Genomic DNA, 18,701 nt, shown 5'->3' on the forward strand with positions numbered 1-18,701 from the left:
TTTTTGTGACCGAAGCAAGTATTCTAACATGGTGTCGGCTACTATATATACCAAAAAACAACATGACAAATACGTATGGGATCCACCGTTAATTAGGGTGTTGGTTAAACGGCCTAGCTGTCGGCGACTGTAACAGTGGGACACCGTACAGTACAGACGAAGCTGCACAGCAGCAGCCGCCAAATGCCAAAAAAAGAACACTTTTTTTCTTTTCTCAATACTCCATAAATCCTAAAATATAATATAAGTATTTTTAACCTTGACACGCTCTCCAAGATACTATTTTGTCCAACAATATCTCTAAAAGTTTTAAATAAAAATAGTTGCATATTATGATAGTTTGTTTAATAATAAATGTAGCAAAATTAATCAATTTTACATGATTGATTTTTTTATTTCTTTGCTATTAATAGTTAAGATTAAAAATATTTGACTTGTCACTATGCTAAAAAATACTTATATTTTAAAACGGAGTGAGTACGAAAATCAAAGAAATGCGTTGGAATTACCAGTTCTATGTACCTAATTAAATCATGCAGCAATTGTTTCAGGAGCAGACAAGCCAATCAAGCAGAGAGACCATCATGAGATTACAAAAGGCCATATTTGATCGATGTGTCATCATGTACATGCACGAAAAAAAAATAATGTTTTACACCAAGATAAAAAAAAAGCTAATAACTCTCTCATACTATATTTACTCTAGCAACAAACTAGATGCATGCACCATCCCCATTATTTTCTAGCCAATAGCAAATCAATATATTGCATGTGGGTTATAAATACTTGTGTGCATGGATGCATGCATCAATATCCATTTACTCCAATGCATAAATAACGAATAGACTTAATAAATAAATATAAATATGTAGATCATTTAGGAATAATCTAAGAAAAACTATATGTAGATCAATTTGGAATGGAGGGAGTATATATTACCGCATCATGGCAATATATGGTTTGGCAGTAGAAAAAGGTGACAGGTATACGCGCCTGAAAATGCAAATATCTTCTTCTAATGATCAAGGCCCCTGCCTCAGCTTAGTCCAAATAAACTTACTTTTAACTTACCAAACAAATTTAAACGAGCTGTTCCTTTCAGATCTACCAAACGATGTAGTTTTGTCGATGGAAATGAGAACCAATTTGGTAGTTAGTATTACTTTCCAGTACTTAAGGAGTAGTTAGCAAGCAGATGGATGATGATGACATATAATTGTATATATATAATGGAGACATGGAGTTGGTAGTAGTACCTGGTAATGTGGTAACGGCAAGAAGAGTTGCCAGTTCTGAAGCAAACAAGTCAGCAGGTTAGACTAGAAAAAGTACCAGTTATCTAACTTGCTCTTTGGTTGCTGATAAGGGTAGCATCGGGGTTTCAATCGATGAGTTATTTAAATGTTGCATCGTCTTATAATGACTATATATAAGTTGATTTTAGTCGATTGCAGCAAAACCAACTAGTTCATTACTTCATTATGTTATCATCGGCTGATTGGATTTTTTTTTCAAGTTCTTTCATTGTTTATAAGTGCCATAATATATATTGGATGTATAGCCGATTATTCAAAACCCTATCAACATCGACTGAGTATCACTACATCGGTTTGTTAGCCGATGGGTTATTTGATCATCAATATATCTATCTTGATTGCACGTTTGCATCTCATCATAGTTTAGGACATGCACTGGAGCTAAGCAGATCTCCCAGGCCTTCGTGCTTTTCGCATCAACAGTGAGCTGACTCGCATGAGATGGCGACGTGCGGTTGCAACGAGGCCTCGACGTGAAATGAAAGGTGATGGAAGAAGACATGGAGTACTACCGAACACACAAGCCATCGCTTCTGGCAGAGATAGAGGTTGTGGACACGTTAAGGCCGACGACTCCTTCCCTTAGCGCGCGACTGGTTGACGACTCCTCCCCTGTGCGGCTGGGCGGCGAGTTCCTCCCCCATGCGTCCCAAAGCTTGTTACTGTTGTTGTCGCCCAACCTTTGTCGCTGATGCAAAGTGAGAAGGAAGAGAGAGAGAGGGGGAGGGGGGAGGAAGATCGTTCATTTTATTGGGTGCATGCATTCTATTTATTAGGATAATCCAAACTATAAAGTGATAATAATTATTTATTGGTTTTTGGGTTAAGGGTGGTTGTGCCTTATATTTTGGAATGGAGAGAGTAGTAGAAAACCGCTTACCAAACCACTGAAGGAGTCAATTTGCACCATTTTTGAAGTTTGAGTATGTGTTATATCCAGTTTTGTGATTGAGGGATGCGAGATTCAATCAAAGAGCAAGAAGAGAGAGAGGAAAAAAAGATTTATTCTCCTATAGGAAATAAGGGAAATGGACCGTGCCTCGCGGGGTGGGCCATGCCGTGCCGCGCTGGCCCGCTACACAAACGGGCCGTGACGTGGCAGCCCGCGTGCCAGGGTGGCAGCCCAAACACGGTGGCATGGCCGCGGCCGCCGACCTATTCGGCCACCTATGCCCAACTTGCCGCAAGGATTCGAGGACCAGATCGATCGCCCATTCGCTCATCCATCCCACCACCCACCCGCCCAAACCCTGAACCCTAAACCCCCTCCTCCTCCCACCTCCACCTCCACCACCTCACCACGCAACTCCGATCAAACCAATCCCGGCGATGGACGGCGGAAATGGCGCTGGGGCGGCCGCGGCGGCGGTGCCGGTAGGCCGTCGGGCGCAACGCCGCGTTCGGAGGGAGGCACGGGCCGCGGAGGCGGTCGCGATCGCGGGCGAGGGCGCTGGCGCGGCCGTGGACCGCAGGGAGATCGTAACGAACCACACGGATGTCTGGGACCGCGAGAGGGGAAACCCTAACTGGGGATCTAAGACGGCGGAGGCGACTCCCCAAACACATCTGGATCCTGTTCTGCTTAAGCTGGTGAAGGACGGGAAGTTGGACGGAAGGGTATTTCTCTCTTCTCATCCTGTTTTGTCTCCCCTGTTGTTCGAATTCTACATTAAATTGCTCGGTTCCCTTGTGTTAGGACTTAGGATTAGACTCAAAATCCGACAGAATTAAATGCAGATATCTATGTGGATGGTTTTACAAGATATTGCTTGGTTTAGTTGTGTTGCGATTAGACACAAATCTGACAATTAAGTGCAGATATCTATATAGTTTGATTTTGTGTGTTAATAACTGGATTCTAGAATGAATAGGACCTATGAGAAAAAAATCAGATCATGTTGTTTCCTAGATGAAAGATTATCTGATTTATGATACTATTATATATAACATATATTTGCTTTAGTATATTTATTTATGATACTAATATATAACATTAGTATATTTGCATGCATAGGATGGGAGTTATCACCACTAATCCACTATATATGCTGTTAACATATTGTGTTCTTATGATAACTTTCAGTTTAAGTTATATTGGATTGTTCATGCCTGTACTGTAATTAGTTTTCAGGTTGTTTATTTATTAACTCTCCGTTTCTTGCAGGAGTTGGATACCTACAGTTTCACTCGTGCAAATATGACCAATAACCACGTTGTGAATACATATAATGAGGACATTGTAAAGAAATTTAATCAGACAGCTGATCTTCGCCGAGAATATATCCTAAAAGCTGCTGCCAAGAAGCTAACGCTAGTGGTTGCCGACAGGATCACCAAACAGCTGCAGGGAATTAAAAAGGCTATTGGAACTCTTCAAGCTGCTATCCGTAGACATAATGAAGAACCTATTTGTCTACCAAAAATCTTTGAGTCCCCATTGGACTTCTCTAAGTTTTTGAGTCCCCATTGGACTTCTCTAAGTTTTAGAGGTATGATATCAGTATGATGTTATTGGTTTTCGTATGAATTGGGGTGAGGATGAGATGAGGATGTTGCTAACAGACAGATTTGTTTTCTTTTGGATGCAGGTTTTGTTACTGAAATGTCCTCCCCTTTTCTTCCTCGTCCTATCCTTTTCTTCCTCATCCTCGTCCTATCCTTTTCTTCCTCATCCTCGTCCTATCCTTTTCTTCCTCGTCCTTCTCCTTTCCTTCCTCCTTGTCCTTTCCTTCTGCTTTTCTCCTTTTCCTTCACACTCTTCCTTCTTCTTCGTCCTCATCTTTTTCTTCTTCTTTGTCCTCAAATACCCTTCTCTTCGTCTATTGCTATCTTTGTCCGCACCTCTTCTTCTTCCTCGTCCTCACCCTTTTCTTCTTCGTCGTCCTCAAACACCCTTCCTTCGTCTATTAGTTCCCTACACTTAGCTAGCCTTAATTTGGTAATCAAACTTTCAAAAAGTTTGATTCTTCATGTGGGGCTGCAAGCTTAAAGAATAGAAGGAGCTAAGCCATTGAGGCACAACAAGATGCTTGCCAGGTGCCATCTCGCCACTGCCACCAGGCCTCTCATCCATCACTCCTGCCAACCTGGGCTGAGGTAGCCTGTTGCCACCTGCATACAACAACAGTGGTTTGATTAGAAATGTTCATTTTATTGATTCCCTGTTGGGTGGCATGCTAACCTGTGTTGCTAACTGTTTGATTTCCTGATGCATATGAGATTTAGAAGTCAAAGAAAGTCGGTTTCCTGGTTTGCTTGCACCCTCCTCTCATGTCTGCATTCGAGTGAAGCAGATCTGATATAACTGTAAATCAGGTACCTTGATGTTCTCTTGGGGATATTTGAATGGTTGGACTTCTTTTGTACTTCTATTTCTTTCTGATATCAGAAAGTGCCCTTGTAGACTTACCGGATTAGCTATATTGTGCTTGATTATGGTTTTTCTGGTTGGACAATTTGTGCATATGAATATTTCGAGCTGTAACTAGAGTGTAACAGCCAATAATGAACATGCATTTTTCCGGTACTGAACTAAGGGAAAACGATTTAGTTTGCTGTTGAGAAATAGTTATCCTTTAGAAAGGGAAAACGATTTAGTTTGCTGTTGAGAAATAGTTATCGTTTAGAAAATAACTGAAACCAGCGTACTAAGCCCACCTCCCTCCTTTGTGTGTACACATGATTTACTTGTCTGCAAAATGTATTTCTTATACTTTACCCTGACTTGGCTTATTTCGTTGTTAACAGTTCACATCTAATAGGTTAAACTAGGTTGTGATATTGGTTACTTTTACTCTTGTGCGAGTTAAAAGACTATGTTATAATTAGTTAATACATACTCCCTCTGTTTCATATTATAAGTCGTATTGATTTTTTTTTCCAAGTTAAACTTCTTTAAGTTTGACCAAGTTTATAGAAAAACTTAGCAACATTTAAATACAAAACAAACATATTATCAAAATATATTTAATGCTACATTTAATGAAACTAATTTGATGTTGTATATGTTGCTAAATTTGTCTATAAATTTGGTCAAACTTAAAAAAGTTTGACTATAAAAGAACTCAACTACTTATAGTATGAAACGGAGGGAGTATGTTGGAAGCCAATATGTACCTTAGCTGACATTATTCTTTAATTCTAAGTATATGTACTTTGCCTGGTATTTAGTCTTTTAGTTGTGATTTAATTGTTTGGAACATTAGTGAAAGCTCCTTATTTGATGCTCATTTGTATTAATTTGTTTTGTATAGCCATGAGAGCATTCCATGACTCACCATGCTCCCAGATTATGTTCTTATATATATATATATATATATATATATAGTTAGTTAGTTAGTTAGTTTTGACATATTAACTTATCAATGTATTCCCTTTATTACCTACACATGCCTTTGTACCCTTCCCTGATATTTGTATCAGGTAGAAGTGGTATTTCATCAATTGTTATCCCTATATTTTTTTTCATCTCCTTATGCACTTTGATTTTTCAACAACTGAATAATATTTTTCATTTCCTGAAGGATTTTAGGTATGGCAAGTGTATGTCAGTCACTTGTTTTAGTCTCATTCTGTGATGCGTGCACATTTATCACTGGAATATCATTAAGGGCATCCATAATGTGTAGAAAAGTGGTCCTTATGACCTCTTAAGGCTAGCTACATTGTGGGGGTAGTATCTATGGCGGTCTTTAGGGTGAGCCACCCATATGCATATGGGCTGCCCATATAGAATAAAATATGTTATTTGACTCCTCCATCTCTCTCCCTAATACTACCTGCTATCTTTATACACTGTGAAGGTTGCAATAGTTAAAGCACATGTATGTGGGTCCCATCTATATGGACTGGTTTTGCTATATACATGTGTGGCCCTAAGTGCCATTGCAATGAATGGAGCATATGTTGAATGTAAGAACTACATGTGAAATAGTTAATAGAATAAGGTTTGCTATGCCCCGTGTTTTGCTTCTAAGCCATCATCTTTGCATTTCTATTTCACTGGTTGAACCTGATACCAGATATGGCCAAAATCTGGAAGGATAAGTTAAATTTTGATCGAATGCTGGGGAGACTTTTAGAGCTTTCCTTGATTTTGTTCATTGCTACGTATACAAACTTTGCCACCAATGCATTGATGTATTTTTCATGATCCATAGGATGGTGGGACATACTATCTCATTTGGCGTGCTCTTGGTCCTGAAGTTGGAGTTAACATTTGGCTATGCTTCTTCCTTGGAAATGCAGTTGCTGGATCAAGTGTGTAAAAACTTGAAGGTTTGTTTTCAAACATTATTTCATTTTTGCTTATGGACAATGTCACTGCAATATTATGCATTCTTTCTGAACCTGCTGCTCGAAACAAAGCAATATAATGGGAGTCCCTCTATTATGTGATGAACAGAATTAGCTGAATATGAAGGGGTGAAAGTGAAAGATTGTTTTATTCTGTACTCCATTCTTTGGTAACCTTGGATACCAAAAGTCAAGAATTAAACTATTTTGTTAAGGAAAATGTATAGAGGGAGATGGATAAGTAATGGTTGGGTGATGCAGCTATTGTTTCTTACTCTGATTGAAATTTCAAATATACAATCTGTCATCTTTTGTTTATTACTCATTAATTTTGCATGCATTCTTACGTGGATGTGGCTCCTTTTCTCTCTCTTGCGAACTTATTCTGTCATTTTCAGGTATGTGCTAGGAGCTACAGAAACCTTCATGGATGCAATTCCTTATGATTTTTCTCAAGGTAAGTACAACTTACAAGTGATTCTAGTCAGTAAGTAGAAAGTAGAAAAACCAGAATTATCTCCCTGTACTTTGAGCTGTCTGTTAGGACGTAAAGGATGTCTATATTTATTGTATTTTGCATTTCTGGGGGCCTAGATACTGAATGTCCTTTCGCTGTTTAAATAAAGTGAATTTCTCTTGGAGGAAAGGAATACCAAGAGGCAAAAACATTCACTAAGGGGGTGTTTAGATCCAGGTGTGTAAAGTTTTGGCGTGTCATATCGGATATTATATAGGGTGTTGCATGGGGTGTTCGGGCACTAATAAAAAAAAACTAATTACAGAATCCGTCAGTAAACTGTGAGACGGATTTATTAAGCCTCAATCCGTCATTAGCAAATGTTTACTGTAGCACCATATTGTCAAATCATGGAACAATTAAGCTCAAAAGATTAGTCTCGCAAATTAGTTGCAATTTGTGCAATTAGTTATTTTTTTAGACTATATTTAATACTTCATGCCGGTGTTCAAACGTTTGATGTGATATGGTGTAAAATTTTTGTGCGGGATCTAAACAGGGCCTAAGTTTGGGGAAAAAAGCCTTAGTGTTATATTTGAGTAGATGAACATCAATATTCTGTCATTCGCCTACTTCTATTCTTCCTTTTATCTTGAAAAATCAAGCTAGCATGTTAATTGCCTAAATAGCAATAAAAGATCCATTTGTTTCTGTACTTATATGACACCATGCCAAACAGAATCAACTAATTATTTTTGACTCTTGAGAAGTTGAGAAAGTAAATGAGCAATACTCTGTTTTTTTTTGACTCAGCTAATTATGCTCTGTACTGAGCAATACTAGTTAATTTTCTTGACTTGTAGTGTTCACTTTTTATTTTTATTTGGACTTATTTGCAGCTCTGTTTTAAATGCAGAGGGTGTTACAGTAGTCAAGAATGCGTTAGTAAATGGCACCTCAACAGCTAGCACAGCAACTATATCAACACCCAACTTGCATGTCCTTCAAGTATATGGTGTTATTGCAACCATACTGCTGTGCTTTATTGTGTTTTGTGGTATCAATATCATCAACAAGGTTGCAACTGTCAGTTCCAGACTTCCAGTCCTCTTTTCACCGTTGTACAGTTCTCTTGGTGTTTCCATTGCTGCAAGTCACAATTCTCCAAGTAAGTTTGTTGTTTACTTGTATATTGGATCATCATTATGTACACGTACTTATTCATGAATTATAATGTTGGTTTCTCTATCTAGAGGGGATCACTGGGTTGAGTATAATCACATTAAGGACAACTGGGGTTCAGAAATATCAATGCACGAACAATGCTGGAGTTCCTGATCCAAATGGCTTCATATATTGGGATTTCAAGTACGTTTTTACTCTCTAAAATTATGAAAATTTGTCATTTTATGGAAACTTTTATGAGGAAAGTCTGAGCATACTGCAGTCGTTTTACAGTTTGGAAGCACCACAAACTCTAGTGTCCATTCAGCTTGACCAGCCCAGTTGCCCTGTAATGAGCGTGGTTGGGATAAAGACTCTTGTTTATTTCTTGCTTAATGAATAAAGATACATCCCCATCCTTATATAGGACAGCTTGGCTCTTAAGAAGCATATCTAAGATTAAGAAAATACTCCTAGCTAACTAATCAATCTTCCTAATCTCTAGTTTAGACATTTGCTGTCAACAGTACCATTCGTAGTCGCATGTACAGTACCGCAAGCTCAAGGGATGCCAACTGCTGCTTTAGGTCCTAATGGGCTGCAATGGCATGCCCTCCTCAAAGTCTTCCTTACATTTCACTAACACTCCCAATGCAATTATTCTTCCACTTCATAAATGACCTCATGCACCATTCTGCTTCCTCCAACACACCATAACTGATATGTGTAACAATGCTTCTATGTGAGTTGTTGCATTGCGCTATTCAACCTAGGCATAATGTTGCAAGGAGCCAAGGATGTTATTATGTGCAAACAAATATATTGTTCCAAACTAACAGGATAACCAGTCCAAAGTGACTCACTGTAATAATTAGTTAAAGATTTTAAAGCGAATTTCTCTTGTCATTACTTGTGATTTTCTGCATGTATTGAAAAATATTTGGGCTTGAGGTTTTTCACGAATATATTTATTTCTTCCATCAGAACAAGTTTTGATGCAGTTCCTATACCTGCACCGGCTTTAACGAAGCTCATAAACCTTGGTTCAAATTTAGGGACCTTCAGTGCAGTTTACTTGCGCATTGTAAGGGTTACAGAGAACAGATCCGCTTCACTGTAGGAGACACAATGCTCAATACCAATTGGAACATTGTCCGCAACTCTTACAACAACTGCTAGGTACCTGTTCTCTGTCTTTCTATTTGGAGCTTTCGCCACAAGAGAAGAGCTTCCAACTGATAGATATTAACTTTGTGCTCATATTTGTTTGATCTATCCCATCAAGGCATTACTCATTTTATCCTACTGGGTTTCATATCTACAAGGAAAGTAATTTGCCCTCATGTATTTGGTACAACTATCACTGCCACTGCTACAGGCTGTTGCAGGAATTAAGGACATACTAAAGTTTTTCTTGTTTTGTTAGTGGATCTACACTGTTTGGTACTGTCATAAGAGATCCTTTTCAGAGTATATGCTGCATGATTGTCTGACGAGAGCAATTTACCTGCTCCTTTTTCATCCGAAACCAACTAATTTGGCAGAATAGGGGTATATCTGGAAAGTCAATAATCATGTTTGTAATGGTACCGTACAACCTAGATAACTATTGAATATATTCTTTGTTTGTTTATTCTGTTATTAAACATCCACATTTTTTATAACATGGCTTTATTAGCATACATACCAATTTTTCCCTCCCATACCATGAGCAGATATGCTACTGATTTTGTTGTCTGGTCAACTCATAAAATACCCTCAATAGTTGCAGGCTTCTTACTGCTACAGTGGCATGGCCTGCTCCAGCAGTGATTTACATTGGTATTATTTTGTATACTTTAGGTGCAGCACTGCACAGTTTGACAGGGGCTCCAAGATTACTGGAAGCAATAGCAAATGATGTCATTCTTCCAGTTCTTGATTACTTCAAAGTTTCTGAAGGGGCTGAGCCTCACTCAACCACTTTTTTCACAGCTTCCATCTGTATCTGCTGTGTGGTTATTGACAACTTGTATTTTTTTAAGGCCTTGTTTGGTTAATCCCCATGAGGGAGGGATTGGAGGGGATTTATTCCACACCTATTGTGGTGTGGAATTATTTCCCCTCAATCCCTTCCAATCCTCTTCGATCCCCTCCATCGCAATGTTTTTCCTTATGTGATATGCTGGCGAACTTGTCATGCTTTTTCCTTGACTTCCTAGTGAGCGCCCTTGTTAGAAATCACCATTGGAGTTTATTTATCACTTGGTGCACTGCTTTGTGTTGGTATGACTATATACTATTATTACAAATTCATTTTGACACAATAACATGTATCAGCGTTTTCTTGTACATTATTTTGTTAAGGATTTTTGACACACTTATGCATTTTAATACAACCACCTTCTCATCTGTACTGTACTAAGGTATTGTTTAACCCGTACTTTAGCACAAAACTATTTTAATGCAGCCTTAATTTGTCTTTATAATACTGCTTTCCACTTACTTGGATTGTTCTCTCAATTTTTCAGTGATCATGTTTATCAAGGTAACTCACTGTTGTCTCCCTTTGCCTTCGCAAGCCTTGTTTATTACTATGTGAGCATAAAAGGTAAGGTCAGACTGGGGAGTGCATACTTCCAATTGGCACTGGGAACTCTCAGATCATTAGTCGGTATTACTTTCTTCTTAGAAACTAAATTATCATATTTGATATCATATCTGAAACTATACGAGTTTACCTTTTTGTAACACTTAACATTGTCACAGCAAACCAAGTGCATCCTAAGAATTGGTACCCCGTTCCTCTGATATTCTGCTGACCTTAGAGTAAAATTCCAGAAAATGTACCTTGTCATCCAAAGCATTGCAGATTTTGCCAACCGTATGAAGAAGGGGCGTGATATGTCAATTTTTGTTGATGATAATTATCATGAACTGGCCCAAGGATGCAAAGACTGGTTGTTAGCTGGACACTGACATTGAGTACAAAATCTGTGAGGATATCGCCGAGATCATTGTTGCCCCATCAATGTCTGAGGGCTTCTGCAGCATTGTTCTGACAATGGTAAATGGTTCTAGGTAACTTGAAGCACAATGTTACTGTAATGTGTTCCCTCAGATTTGGCGTCGTGAGAATCTGACACTGATACCATCAACATTTGAAAGCACAATATATGATTGCAAAGCCCTTGTCGTTGCGAAGGGCCTTGATGAGTGGCCTAATGAGTACCTGAGACAGTATGGGAGTTGACCTCTACTGGATTGTGAGAGATGGAGGATTGATGTTTATTCTGTCTCAGCTCCTGCTCTCTTTTGAGTGTGGCCTAATGAACATACAGTATGGGAGTATTGACCTGATGGAGGGCAGATGCTTCTTCTGTCTCAGCTCCTGCTCACAAAAGAGAGATTTGAAATGTGCAAAATCCAAGTGTTCTGCGTACTCGACTTGTTTGGTGCTGCTACAGGCCTGAAAGTTTACCTCCGCTGCAGCCTTGAAGAAATATGTTTGGTGCAGGACAGAGAAGTTCCCAATTACTTTATTTGGGGCTCCCTTCGTCCCTATAAGGTTAACCAAACCTGAGCTACAGCTTCTTCTCGACCGTCTTGCAAAGAAAGTGGTGGGAGGAAAGCAAAAAATGCTGTCCGTTGGTGATAGATTGACTCTGCTGAAATCGATCCTTTTAGTGCTGCAGTTATCGCAGTGGGCAATCAAGGACATGGGAAGGAAGTGCAGAGTGTCATGGGACATTGTCTGCTTGCCAACTGAGTTGGGTGGATTAGGCGTCAAGGACATGGATTTGTTTGGGCAAGCTTTGAGGCTCAGGCAGCAAACTCAGAGAGACTTCACCCAATTTCAGTCCTGCAAAATACTTGGGCAGTATCTTCCTGGTGTCAACAAAGTTTGAGGTAGGAAAAGGCGAAGGAACTGACTGTTGCCGGTTCGAAGCATTCTTCATTCAGTGCCAACCTTATTCTGCTATGTCAGCAGACCACGGCTGACAGTGGCCGAGGGCTGTTGAACAATAGGTGGGTTAGAGACATTCAAGGGGCACCTTCCAACAGGGCAATTGGGGAATACTTGGAGGTGTGGATGCCATACAAGGGCTTGAGCTGCAGCTTGAAGGAAATGACAGGGTGGTGTGGAAGTTTACTGAAGACGGTCACTAGTCGGCTGCTTCAACTTATAACACGTTCTCTATGCTGGAATGGAGAAGTCTAGCTTTGGGAAGTTGGTTTGACAAACAAGAGCGCTGTCAAGGGTAAAACTTCTTCATCTGGTTGGCCATTCGCCAGTGTTGCCTCACTGCCGACAATTTGAGCAAACGAGGATAGCCCCATCAGCCAAGCTGCCCCTTGTGCCAATCAACCAACGAAACCTTCAAGCATCTCTTCGTTTCCTGTCATTACACTAACAGGGTCTGGCATTTGCTCGGAGGTTGGATAGGCATTGCTTTTCAGCTGCCAGGGGACATGGAGGTGAACCTGGAAGATTGGTGGGTGGTAGGAAGCTTCGAAACAGTTGCTCTAATTGCCACAAATTTTGTAGCCCTGCTGTTCTCCATACATGTAACATTTTTTTTTGGAATCGCAGCGCTAACTTTTGCACTGAAACACAGTAGCAACGGTGATTACATTTTACTATAGTTTCCAGTTGACGTAAAGAGCAAACTGAGATGTCATTATCTTGGCCTGTGATTGGCATGCCGTTTATACTGATTGGCATGTTGTTGATTGACATGTGAAAATCAACTGAAATGATTGGTAACACTGTAGTACATGACTTCAACTTTGATTCACTACGCCATTATTGCACTTGATGCAAGTCATATAAGTTTTGTAGTTTTGGTCCTCCGGCATAGTATTGTACTACCTGTCTCAAAAAAAATCAAACCCTGGGTTTGATTTTTATTTTTATTTTTATTTTTTTTTTTGGGGGGGGGGGGTGGGGACGGAGGGGTACTTTATAATCAAAAGTTTGGCAGGCAGTTAACTTTATAATCGCTGGCACACCTGTACCATAAGTAAACTTTCTTTCAGATTTTGAATTAACAGTGAGCATGATGAGTTACGTACGTGAAGATGAATTGTATGATCTTGCGCAGTTACATTAGTTTCTACTACTACTTTCTAAAGTTGGAACTAATCAGGAAGGTGGATGAACTGAAGGAAGCTTATTAGTAGTAATCACGACTGTCTAAGCAATATTTATCTTTGAAAATGCTACTGCAGATACTGTATGCCATGTTGTAAAAAGGGCTGGATGAATCATGAAACTCTAGCTGAACTTGTGTTGTGCTCTGCTCGGCCAGTGCCTTTTGTTTGTCTGAGGAAGAGTTGCAGCAGCTAATTGCTTGAGAAGGACAAACCAAAATGGTTCTTGGCGATTATGACGGAAGTGACCAGCGAGATTGAGATTTTCAGCAGCAGCAGCAGCAGCCACTAGTTGCAGATGCTAGACAAACACTTTCACCTGACCGCCAATAAAACCCTTGCAAAGAGCAGGGAACAGCTCACAAGCTGCAAGAACATACTGCTATAAGCGCCCCCATCCATCCAGTGGAATAGAATGAATGGCTTTCAGGCTGCTCTACAGGAAAGTATTCAGAGGACTGCTCTTCAGGGAGATCAAGGACGAAATCAATATATCTGTTCAATGATCCAGCTGATTGAGACCAAAAAAAAAAAAAACACTGTAACTGTAGCTCGTAATCACTTTTGTCATTGTGCGCCGAGGGATGCCCTCGGTCACTTTGTAAAATTCGACAGAGCTTATTGTCAATAATCGTGAGCCGACAGGTCTACAATATCCAGAAATAGTCTCAACACTCAAACTTACAAATCCAGATACACCACCAGTTAGTAGCATAAAACATGCACGCAAGGAACAGAAGCAAAGGCTAGAGAAGTCTGGAAATATCATTTGCGTTTCAAAATTCTATTTCGCTCAAGGTAAATGATTTCTAAAGATAAGTATGTGCTTAAGAAGGTATAGTAGCATAGTTCATGGGTACCTTGCAATTGCAATCCAAGTAGTATCCAACAAAGTAAGTCATTGTGTACCGCAAAACCAATAAAAGAGGTTATTTTTCTCATTTGCCTACAGGAAACGGGAACAATCGATCAATCATTAGAAAATCTCAAAATCCAGATTTGGTTAACATTGGTTATGTCAACAGAGGATTGAATCGGCTGTAAATTTATTTTGAGGACCGGTGGTTAATGATAGTATAAAAGATATAAATAACCACCTTAGCAGGATTAAATGGAACCAGGCACCAGTCTGGTGCATTTGGAGAAAGTGGTCCATCATTCCTTCCTGTGGAGTAAAAAGGAATTTAATCTTACATATTTTCAATTTTGTATCCTTAAACAAAATGGCTATTTGATATCCAAGTAAAAAGCTGGTAGCCAAGCCAGCATAAAAAGATTGCAGTATAATGGTAGGTTTACAGGATTCTTTGGCCTTGCAATCAGGTAGATTGTTATTACATTCTCACAAAATTTCAGAAGATATATTGCACGGCAGATAAGTTCATTAACTTGTTGGCTTCAACGACTGAGTATTCAAAAATCCTTAGAACACTTGGGTGTCTCGTGCGCCGCAAAAAAACTAGAAAAAAGATTAACTCAGAAAAAAAACAAAACAATTTATAATATGATGACAGTAGTAAACAACGGACGGTGGAGTAAACATCTCCCTGATTTTCTCTAATTCAAAGAGTTCATTCAAATGTGTAAAATGTCCAAAAAAAAAAAGCTATAGTAATTCGGAGTTTTCGCCTTAGGCCCAATTAGAATCGGAGAAGGAGAGGGGCAAGCCAGTTTTGCCGATTCCATCTTGGGCTCACTGTGATTCCTCCTACCCTTTTTAAAGTCCAAGACGCCTCCTCCGCCGCATCGCCCCCAAATCGAAAGGAGCTAGGGTTCCAAATATTTCCAACTCCGCTTGCTTGGATTGGAGAGGAATCTCCATGGCGATGAGGCAGTACATGGCGATGGCGATGGCTCTGGAGGAGGAGGCATTGGACGACGACGACCTGGATGCTTCGCCGCCCAAGCAGCAGAAGCAGCGCACATCGAGGAAGGCGGCGAAGGCCGCTGAGCAGGGCAAGGGGAAGAGTGGCCGGCGCACAGCCAACCCCAAGCCCAAGAAGCCGGCGGACGGCGGCGGCGGCGGCGGCGCCATGCGGGAAGAGACGCGTGCCTCCTCAGCTCCGGGGAATGGGAAGATGGATCGGATGCCGGACAGCCTGGTGCAGTGGGTGCTCTCCTATTCGCAGCAGAGGAAGCCTCCCGTCGGATTCGAGGAGTACAACACGCTGAGAAGCGTCGACCCCGTCGTCTCCGACGACGATCCGGTGCTGACGCCGCAGTGGATCAAGCAGACCAGGGAACTCCTGGATGACATTGCCGCCTTGTACGAGGAGACAGAGCCCTCCCTCCAGGAGGGACTTGCCGAATTCAGGAACGAGTACGAAAAGAAAGGCTACATTGAGGTTGATGAAGACTACCACTCATACATGGCTGATGTTCAAGAATGGTCCAAGAAATGTTGGGATCTTTATTTTAACACTCCAGATGTGGAGGAGGAGGAAGATGACTGACTAAGCAAGTATTTATGTCATTTAGAGCCTGTTGCTGTGAATTCTCCTACTGGGAGTCTGATTTAATTTGCTTTGTGTTTACATCTGTTTGTTTTCATGTAACACTGGTTTGTTGGCTACTATCCATCCATCTAAATCATATTTACATGTGATCCTTGTGTGCTAGTATTACGAAAAAGGGCTTGTGATTTTTGGTGTTATGTTTGTAACAAGGCGCATGTATTTGATCTTGCAAGGGTGGTGACAATCAGTGTACGTGACATTTTGATTCTGGCCGTTGCTCTAATGTTTACTTTCAGGAATTCCTTTCCATGTAGAAAAAGAGTTTTTTTTTAGGTTAATTTGATCCATGCCACTGTAATTTTACCTATTCAGAAAAATATCATTATAATTTACCTATTTGTAACCGTGCCATTCTAATTTTACAAAATTAGAACTATACCCTTGACGTCACCTTTTCCATCCAACCTCTCCATTTCCGTCTTCTTCCTTCCTTCTCCATCTTCGTGGCCATCGCGCCATGGCCGACGCAGCTAGAGGCGGCGCGAGGGCGGCTGCGGCGGCGGCAACTGGCGGCGGCGGTGGGAGCAACGACAGGGGCGGCCGGAGTTCGCCCTCATGCCCACCGTGCGACCGTTAGCCCCGGTCGACCTCGACCCAGATCCGGCGGCCGCTGTCCTCCTACGCGACGCCCCGGTCGACCTCGACCCCTCTATGCGCCGACGACAGGGACGTCGGCTGTGGACGAGGAGCAGCAATGGGGGCGGCCCCTGGTTGACCTTGACTCCGATCCGGCTGTGGACAGGGAGCGACTGGGGTGACCAGAGTTCACTGCCGCTGCCTGGCACAGATCTCGGTCCGTGCCAGGCGCAGCCTTGCCGTGCGCCGGCGGCAGACGGTCGCGGTCAGCTCCTCCTCCTCCTCGGCGCCCGCGTCGCCTTGCTCCTCCTCCCACGCGCGGACGAGGCGGTCGAGGTGGCCGTCGGCCTCGAGGCGGACCATGAGGGCGCAGAGGCGGTCCCGGCTCTCCATCTCGCGCTCGCCGAAGAGCGTGACGGGCTCGCCGAGGCGGCGGAGGCGCGCCCACACGACGAAGTCGTTGGTAGGCACGGCCATGGAGAAGGCGCGGCGGCGCTGGAGCAGCTCCTGCACCGCGCGCTCATGGCGCTCCCGCGCAGCGCGGTGGTCATCGGAGACCTCGTACTCAGCCTTACCGCCGCCCCCTCCTCCTCCTGCCGCGGAGGTGGAGGCGATGGCGACGGCGGCGGCCGAGGCGGGCGTGGGGCTCGCAGAGGAGGGGCTGGGATGGGGGCGATGGGCGGGGGCACGGGGAAGGGAGCCATGGCAGGCACGGCCATGGTGAGGCCAACGGCGGGCGCGCCATGCCTGCACCAGTGCGGCGGCGGCGCGGGCCTTGTTCCGCGCGGCGAGCGGGTGGACGAGCGACGCCTCCGCCGCTGGGTAGGCCAAGGACGCTGGCGCCGAGTAGATCCCCGCCGCCGCCGGCGAGCGCCGCCTGCCATACGTACGGCTCCCGGCGCTAAACTTGCCGGAGTGAACAACACTACAACAGTGAAAGAAGACGGAAAAGGCAGGGGGGATGGAAACGCGACGGCAGTGGCATATCACCGATTTTGAAAAAGGGACTATCTATACAACATTCGACTGAAAATTAGTCTAAAAATCTGTCAAATGTAACTGTAACATAATTACAATGTAATTTTCATAATTACACTATATTTGCACTATAATTACATATGAAACTAGCATGTTAATTATAGTATAAGTAAGATGTAAATTCAAACTAGATTATAAAAATATAGTAGCCCAATGGGGCAGTCACGCCTTCATCTCATGAGGTCACAGGATCATCTCTAAATATGATTTTGTTTTTCTTCCTAAAAGCACATATCTTGATGCGTATTAAACTGTTAGCATGAATCTAGAACACATCCAACGGTTTAGAAAGTGAAAGATTTAGCCATCAAAAATCTGTCAACAAATATTTAGCAATTCCGTTTGAAAAATTCTCGTGGCATGGTTACCAATACACGAATTATAATAGCATTTTTCTAAATAGACAAAATTGCAGTGGCATGGATCAAATTAACCCCTTTTTTTTCCTTTCCCAGAATCCTGTAAAAATAAGGATATATGTTCCCTGGATTCTTTCTTCATAAATTTCTAGACTTACTGACAATGACAAATCCATTTGCATGCAATAAGTATATTCAGTAACACTATATATGAAAAAAAAATCCTTTCAATGTTTCAGGATTACCCGATACTCCCTCCATTCCATAATATAAGGTACAACTATTTTTTTAATATTCCATAATATAAGGCATGGATGTATGCAAACAATTAATTAAGACCTCTTCTCCATTAAATTATTACTTTTTTAAATCCTCCACCCTCAAGATCTCTAATTCCATTGGATATATGCATTATATTTATTAGGGTGATCCAAACTAGGAGATGATAGTAATTGTTTCTTGGTCTTTGGATTAAGGGTGGTTGTGTAATGGAGGGAGTAAATCATATGGTATACCTGTCTTCAAAAATATTCCTTGTTTCTTCCTTTAGAGGATAAGACATGATGAAACCAGAAGAATCTTTGGGCTAATTTTCTCATGGGACATTGTTATTGTGAGTTGTTTCCTTCATTCTCGTTTATCATAGACTATAGTGCAGTGATGCACTAATTTGCTAATGAATTGTTTCATCTCCAAAATAATGAGTTGGAGCATGCTCTCTTTGTGGGGTCTCCCCTTTATATTTGGGCGCTTTTACGTGGCCTTAGTGTAATATATTAGTACTTAATATAATAAATCTAACAATTGATTTTTATGGGTACTCTATACCTTCTATAAACGACCTCTG

The 18,701-nt window shown here is 41.6% G+C and overlaps 2 pseudogenes; both read left to right on the forward strand.

The window, feature by feature from the left end:
* The first annotated feature begins 2,645 nt into the window (after nt 1-2,645).
* On the forward strand, nt 2,646-13,000 carry LOC127773378 (cation-chloride cotransporter 1-like; annotated as a pseudogene).
* A 3,320-nt stretch (nt 13,001-16,320) lies between these two features.
* On the forward strand, nt 16,321-17,722 carry LOC127772796 (uncharacterized; annotated as a pseudogene).
* The last annotated feature ends 979 nt before the right edge of the window (nt 17,723-18,701 follow it).

Source organism: Oryza glaberrima, chromosome 5 (assembly GCF_000147395.1).
Source record: "Oryza glaberrima chromosome 5, OglaRS2, whole genome shotgun sequence".
In the NCBI taxonomy this organism is placed as follows: Eukaryota; Viridiplantae; Streptophyta; class Magnoliopsida; order Poales; family Poaceae; genus Oryza; species Oryza glaberrima.